This window comes from Ursus arctos, unplaced genomic scaffold (assembly GCF_023065955.2).
Source record: "Ursus arctos isolate Adak ecotype North America unplaced genomic scaffold, UrsArc2.0 scaffold_2, whole genome shotgun sequence".
Taxonomy (NCBI): Eukaryota; Metazoa; Chordata; class Mammalia; order Carnivora; family Ursidae; genus Ursus; species Ursus arctos.
Window position 1 is genome coordinate 10,596,631 of NW_026622874.1, and position 8,124 is coordinate 10,604,754.

Here is an 8,124-nt window from a genome sequence, read left to right on the forward strand (position 1 = left end):
TGACTCTTGAGAAACATTTCCATTTATGGAGTAAATAGGATTATGTGAAAAGAGAACTTTCAGTGAAGTACCTAGCACTGCACCAGTTCCATGAAAAGTTTAAACCTGAAGGCTAAAATAAGATTAGAAATGATTTATATGTTTCCATTATCATTTCATTCTTAAATGGCCTTTACAATATCAGCATTTGAGAACTGCAAATGCAAGCTATTCAAGTCTCAATTTTTCTCTTTCATTCCTTTGACTTTGTAATTCTGTCATTTTGATGGATAAGAAGATTAACTTCAGAAAGCAAGTTTCTCAAAACAGATGAACATAGAGAGAAAAAGAAAAGACAGAGGTAAACCATGAAACAGACTCTTAACTATAGAGAATAAATTGAGGGTTGCTGGAGGCAGGGGGTGGGGCTTGGGTAAAATGGGGACGGGGATTAAGGAGTGCACTTGTGATGAGTACTAGGTGGTGTATGGAAGTGAGGAATGACTAGATTCTTTTCATGAAAAAACTAATATTATACTGTATTCTAATAACTCGAATTTAAATAAAAACTTGGGAAAAAAGAGAACTAAACAAGTTTCTTTTGGCATGTTAATTTCTATAGAACAAAACTTTCTTTTTTTTTTTAACCTAAAGTTACTTTCAGTGTTGTTAAGCGGTGAATGAGTATTGACTATATCTCAACAAAATAACACCGTGTTTTAACAGCGATAGATTTAGGTATTCAATATTTTTTTGTTGTTATTTAGGAGTGAATTTTCCAGTAGCTGTTGAGACTGACCCTGGTGTGGGACATGGCTTAGAGTCATGGCTTAAGATAGGAAGTAAAGAATCCATTATTTATTTTAGGAGAATATAGTAGCACTCGGACGTAGGGTGGGACTAGGTTGGACTGTCCTGCAATTATAGAGGGGAAATTCTAACATTTCAAACAGCCATGATTGTTTTTTAAAGAAAGTGACATAATTTAATATCAGTGAATCTATACAGCACTCCCTTCCCTTTACAGGGATGGGGAAGGTGGAAAGAGAAAGAGAACATTTCAGCCTCTACTGGCCTTTGGTACCAGTGAAGTGTGAGGCAGGAATAGGTGGCCCAGGCTGAACAAACACACTGCAGAGTCCATGGATAGGAGAGCATGGAGCAGAGAGTTGCAGGAGATGCAGGGCTTTGCCTGATTACGGGAAAAGAACACTCCCACACTGCTCTCGGGTGCCCCACAATCTGGCCAGTGCTTGTTCACCCTTCATGCTTCATTTCATCCTTCCCTTTTACAATTCTGTGAAGCTTCTCTCTTCTATGTTAAAGTATAAAGACCTAGAAGGTGAGGAAATAGGGTGTATACAAAGGTGGGGGCGAGTAATGGACCGTGTGAAATCCCCCCATCACCTCAAAATTTCAGTAAAGTCCACCATGGAAACAGCTGTCTTGTACATGTCAGGTTTCAGGGGGTGCAGGGGCCATGGTTCACAGTCTGCACGATGTGATGCAGGAACACGACAGGTGGAACAGTAAGACACAGTCAGAGGTGAAAAGGGAGGATATGTAAGTATTGTCCTCACCACCCTCTTACTCCCTCGATCTTCCTCCCTCCCTAAAAATTATTTTGAGAAGACTGGAAGGGACTCAAGGCTATCATTACTTCTAGGTTAGGATTGGAGTTGGCCTTATTTGAATCTTAATGGACAGGATAACTCAGCTGATATGCGGCCTACACAGCTATTTATTTCTATCTAACCCTCTTAGGTTCTGGGTCCCTTGAAGGCAGAGAGTTGGAGATAATTTATCTCTGATTCCCCAGGTCTTGCTTGCTAAAATATAGACAGAAGCTACATGTTGTGGCAAGAAGGGAAGAAGGAAGCAATAAAGGATTATTTCATTAACTATGTGTTTTGGCTCTAAAGAGCCATTCTCAAGCTCTAAAATACTTTAGTATCTTGCATGATGGAAATGGGTGTCGGAAAAGTGTTCCGTAAGTTACTGATGACAAGTTGATTTTTAAATATTCTAGGCCAGAAAAAAAAGTCAGAAGTTCTTCTTAGCAAAGCAAATTTGCACAGACATCGATTATTCATGAATATTAACTGTTTCAGAGTTAGAAAATATTAGCTATGACAGAAACAAGAATGTTAAGATTAACAAAGGCTTCCAACTAAAGCCCAAAGTGCCCACGTAATAACTCACTAGGGCGTTTACAGCCTTTACCATGGTAGATGATTCTTGTGATATCGGAGAAATTTGGAAAATAATATCTTCCATGCAAATTATTTTCTGGTTGGTATATATGAGCAGGTTGGTATATATGAGCAGGCACAGGGAGAGGCTGATAGGCTAGAGCAGCAATTAGAGCTACAGTGGGCCTTTGCCATTATCCCCAGTTGGGATATGATATGACCCCTGTGGCATGCCCCGTACCCAAGGGGAAGCATTCATCGTAAAGCACTTCTAGATTTGAAAATGGCCTCACACAACTCGCTCAATAGGATGGCCTGTACTTCAAGTTCATTGAGTTCAAGAAGGAGAACATGGATTTCTTGTGATGAATTGATAGAAGCAGCTGATGCCAAAAGAAATACAAGACTCAATTGCCACACCATACCTTTAACAGCATTATTTTCTGTAGAAACCTTAATGGTAGCAAACTAGACAAAGACAAGTACATTCCTATGGAGGTATCAAAGTTACTTCACCAGAGTGGTCGCTGTGAAATTGCTATTTTTAAAAAACAAGTTCATAACCAACTTGGTAACTACCTACTTTGTCAGTGAACAAAATTCACTCAAAGAAAAACTGGGTGGAATTGAAGATTTTCATCTGTCTGATTTACTGTGACTCATCACAACTCCACACTTCTTCAGAGCCTAGATATTCTGGATATGATTCAGAAGACCTCTGTATCTGAGTTGCCTGTGCAAACCTGGATTGTTCATTTTTCCCAGTTGCACTATCTTCTTTATCTCATTCTGTCCTCCAAGCCACCAATTCTTCTCCATCTACTTGGGTGGGTCCTATTCAACCTTCAGAGAAGGTCCAGTCTTCCAGTCACCTCTACAGAGCAACCTCTAGCCTTCTGTAGCATCTTTATCATGTGTATATTCCCTCCTCTGCCTGCTCGTACCATAACTATTCATGCCACTCACTAGTCACCTGGCAGGAGGTACCTTGTTGAGTAACGATCTCGGCTTGAAGCTAGGTGATGGCCATCGCTTTCCGGTTCCCATCTCAACTCTAAGGCTATGCTCATTGGGACCATAAGAATCTGATCACGATATGGAAGCAAGAATCCCAAAGTGGCCGCCTCTTCTATGCTACTAGCCCCATTCTATTTTGCTGGTATGCTGCTTAGAAAATAAATTTTGTCTGACAAACTGCCAATCCTTTTTCTGGGGCAAGGATAAATGAGGGTTTCAGCTACCCATCTTTTGTCATTTCTACTTTTTGTTGAACCCATTATTATCCATAACCAAAATTGAACTCTTAAAAACCTAGGGGACTTAACATAACTGTTCTTAAGCCTGAATTGTTTTACCATAGCTAGACTCACTTAAAAAAAAAAAAACAAAACTTGTTTTAGACCATATGATCCTGAAGCTGGAAAAGAAGTTGGTGATTTATTATTCCAAATCTTTGTTTTAATACAAGGAGAAACCGAGGCTCAGAAAGCATTTAGAATTTACCTAAAGCCCGAAAGGGATATGGCTCTGGAATTGGACTCAATGCAAGGATCCAGCTCCCAGTCTACCATTCCCCTTATACCTCTCTGCCTTCCCTGAACTGGAGAATTCCTCTGCCAAATGTATCCTACTCTTCCCCTTTAAGAGAGGCTTGTCTCAGTTGACAAGACCTTGAAATTGCTGACAATCCATTCCCATATTTGCTCTACCACAGGTCCTGACAAAGAGCAAAGGGAACCCTGGAGGCAGGAAGGTAGAGGACAGACCACAGACTCTGGAGTCAGCCAGCACTGGGCAGCTCTGCACTCTCCCCTGCAGGATCAAATGGATTAAACGTGATAATGCAGAGAGCCTTACACACACAATAGGGCAAGAAATGATAGTTTGCCTTCCATTCTCCGTTGCCAGGAACCAATTGTGATCACCAGCAGAGCACCCAACTTCTGGAACTGAAAAATAATAATGATGATTCAAATAAAATGCTCTTTTTAAAATAAATGTGCATGAATAGTAATATAAAAAATGGAAAAGTCTAGCTTGGAGACTTGTTTATTCTATTTGGATACTAGTCTTTTGCTTATTCTGCTGTAAATTGAGAATGAGTAAATGTTTCACCATGGACACAGCTGCATATGCTGAATATAGATTTTCCATTGCTTGATTTTCCATTAGAGTTTACATTTCTGAGCTTAATGCCTGAGGGGGCAGCCTGACTAATACATTATAGCATTTTTGATTTCACTTTTTAAAGTTGAGTTTAAAAGATGGGAGCTGAGATTTAGAAGCTAAAAGAATAAACAGACTTAAATAACAAGAAAACGGTGACCCCAAATTATTCTGATGTATTAAACTGACAAATTTTCAAATTCCTAATTTATCCTCATCTTTGCTCTTTACTGACAAGAAGATTATTTCCATAGGAAAACAATTGGTTATTTGCATAGCAATTACATAGGCTGCAGTGACTGAATTGTAAACTTCTTGGAAGCAAAAGAAGATACTAAGTTTTCAAAGATGGAGAAATGGAAATAATAGTGATTTTGAGGACCTACTTTGTGCTGGCTGCTCTATTAAGTAATTCTGAGCGTATCATTTCTGAGCCACTACCATTGCACGGTGAGTATCACTAAGCTATTTCGCAGAGGAGATGCGCAGGGTCTGGCTGACTCACCCAAGACCTCGTGGATGGTGAGGGGTGGCGTCATGAATCAAACCGCCACCGTAGCGCCCTGCCAACGATGCTGTGCAGCCTCCCCTACAAAAAGCAATGGAAAGACACCTAGATTTAGCGTCAAAATGAGATTTAGGGCCCAGGTCATTGCTTGTAAGTGTTTAGAGCTTAGTCGAGACATACCACTTTCTGGGGTTTACTTTCTTCATCTGTAAAATGAGAAAACTAACACCTACCTTCCAGGGTGTTATGAGGATTCAGTGGACACCTATGATTTGTGAAAGTGGTTTTTTTAGCTGCCAAAGGCCATCAAAAGAGAGGTGTTCGAGAGGTGGGGACGCTGTCCCTTGCTGCTGGGCCACAGTGGCCACCCACCTCTCAGAATCGCCATGAGAAGTCATTGGATGCCGGGTGTCAAAGTCAGTGCAAGCCCATGCAGCAGCATGAAAATATGAGTTTTTAACATTCTTAGGAGCTTTGCAAAGCTCAAGGACTAGATAAAATAGCTCCTATAAGCATAGTTTTTCTAAGGTAACTAGTGCAACCTTTCAGAGCTGCAGCTCAGAGAATATCTTCAGACTCTAGTTGGGGAAATGAAGACTCAGATAGGACACAATCTTTAATAGAATATACCCCATTAGATGTGCGAGGAACCCCAGAGAATACACGGAGTCAAACCTTAGTTTCGAAGATGAGTCAAGCGAGATCTAGACACACAGCTAATCTGTAGCGCAGTTAGGACCAGAACTCAGGTGGCCTGGGGCGCCTGGGTGGCACAGCGGTTAAGCGTCTGCCTTCGGTTCAGGGCATGATCCCGGCGTTGTGGGATCGAGCCCCACATCAGGCTCCTCTGCTATGAGCCTGCTTCTTCCTCTCCCACTCCCCCTGCTTGTGTTCCCTCTCTCGCTGGCTGTCTCTATCTCTGTCAAATAAATAAATAAAATCTTAAAAAAAAAAAAAAAAAAAAAAAGAACTCAGGTGGCCTGACTCTGAGCATGCTGTTCTCGGCTGCACTCATTGCTCTTACAGATTCTTTCAAACTCACAAGAATGCCATTGACAACAAATTAGTGACAAAGTATTAGTTACTAAGCCCACGAGTACAGATCTAGGTGGGTTTACATTTACTGTGTGACCTTGGAAAAATTGCTTTATATCTGTGCCAATGAGTTATAATAATACCAACTTCATAGATTACAGTGAAGACAATACATGAAAAGTTCTTAGCACAGTGTAAGCGCTCAACGCTCGTCAGTTACTATGTAATCATACTCTATGTGCCATTAAACTCCGGAATATGATGCCCTGTGCCTCCCCTGTTTACAGTGACCCCTAAGCAGACGGGGAGCCTCCCAGGAGACAGCCTGGATGTAACTTGGGCAGAACCTCTTAGAGATCAGTCTGCTTATTTCCATCTTATCCAGTTTGAAGCAATCATAACACGAGGGGCTAAGGCTAGGTTTGCAAAGTGGGGAGGAAGTGACACACTCATTCTGAGCATTGGAGCCCAAGTCCCCATATCTTACCTACAAACGGGGATATTAATATCCATTCTTCTTCCCTTTGAGGTACTCAAAGCTGTCAGTTTCAATGAAAAGTGCATTATAAGCTATTCATTGCTACATAAAAGTAAGGCATGGAAAGCAAAGAGAAGAAATGGTAGTGGTTTTCTCCCTGTGTTAATAAGCCACAGTCTCTCACTTGAGTGGCTTTTTACTTCCTTTCTTACACTCAGCACCTGGGGGATTTAGTTTCAGGAATAATGAGTTAGCATTCTATTAATTATGTCTGATCTAATGGCCATGAACCTAAGTGTTTGCTCACCTCCAGCAAGAAAAATGTAGTCCTTTCCTTAGAACATGAGATCCTTTCTAAACAAATTACGAAAGTCTTTTCAATAGCCTGCTTGTTCTTTTTACAGAGTTGCTAAGATTCTGGATTATCTTAAAGCCCTGCTAGCCAGCTACCTGCTTTGTGTATTGTCCCAATAATTTACCCTTTGATTTCATGTTTCTTTCAAAAGAGTCAAAGCACTAGGCAAATATGACTCATCAAACTGGTTTGATGATGTTAAATTTAGTTTTTTTTTCTTTTTTTTCTTTTGTGCTCAGTCACATCTATTCTCAGGGCTTGACCTCCATGAGCTATGAGGACTCTAGGCAGAAGGGCCACGTTAGAGCTTCCAGCGGGCAATCCGAGGGCTCCTGAGCAACCTTTCTGGCTGACTACACCATTCAGGATTTTCTTTGCCATTGTCTCCTCCCATTTGCCATCACTACCTCAGGGTTGTCCTGGAGTAGGCGTCCATCTGCATCTCTGCCGGGAGTTTTAAGGCGTACGGGCCCTAACTGCAGGGCCTGAGTCTGCATGAGATAGATGTGGTGGTGTCTAACTAAATACAGTTTCCTTAGGTTCAACAGGCGGAAGCTGTGGTCAGTGTTAGCCTCAGCCTCCTCCCGAGCCTCCTCTACCAAGACCATGTTTTCCTCCCACCCATGGTCCTACGCTGGCTGATGTGGGACCATGAGTAAAGAGTGGTTGCCTGTAAAGTACTCTCGCTGTCACAGCCCATACTTCCCTACCCTCTCTTTCCTCCCACTCAACCTCCCACTTCACAAACCTGCAAATCTCAGTAACTTCCTCTGCTGGGAGCAGCGGGCCCAGCTAAGGGAGAAATTAGGTAGCAGAGAGGCTCCAACCTGGCCTTCTTCCAATGGTTTCAGCTGCAAAGGGGTAACAAAAACCCCAGATGGAAAGTGACCAACTATTATCACTCCACATGGATGGTAAATGGTCTCTGCTGATAATTCCTGCTTCCAATTAATGAAGTGAGAATTGAAGGGTCCAGGTGCTAAAGTGACAGACTGTCTGACTCCAACAGTAGGGCCACTTTCAGAAGAAACAGAAGTCGATGGATTCCCCCAGCACTGATCAATGTGTTAATATTTAATCTGTTAAAAATAAACATTTGCCATTCTTCAGGTGAAGTACACCTTGCTTAATCTTTTCCCCTTCCTATTTGTCAATATTTCATTAACGCAAACTTTTCTTAACTGAAAAGGTGTTCTTACTTATGGTTTGGTTCTCATAAAGGAGAGTACATTATGATAAAACTTACCTGAAATGAATATCATAAGCACAGCAGCATGACACCACTTTATGGGGCCACCACTGAGATCATGATCGGGGGGTGTGTGTGTAAATCTGAGCTTAACATGGTGTTATACCTCTTCCTTTTGTGGCTTTATTTGCTTCCAATTCAGCGGCTTCCTGAAATAACTAC

At 41.6% G+C, this 8,124-nt stretch overlaps 1 long non-coding RNA gene across 1 annotated transcript; it reads right to left on the reverse strand.

Moving 5' to 3' along the window:
* Positions 1 to 941: 941 nt before the first annotated feature.
* Positions 942 to 7,738, reverse strand: LOC130544314 (uncharacterized). The gene is made up of 2 exons (XR_008960501.1): positions 7,462 to 7,738; positions 942 to 4,926 (listed from the first exon to the last, which is right to left on the reverse strand). It is a non-coding gene; the product is annotated as an uncharacterized LOC130544314 (long non-coding RNA).
* Between the last annotated feature and the right edge of the window lie 386 nt (positions 7,739 to 8,124).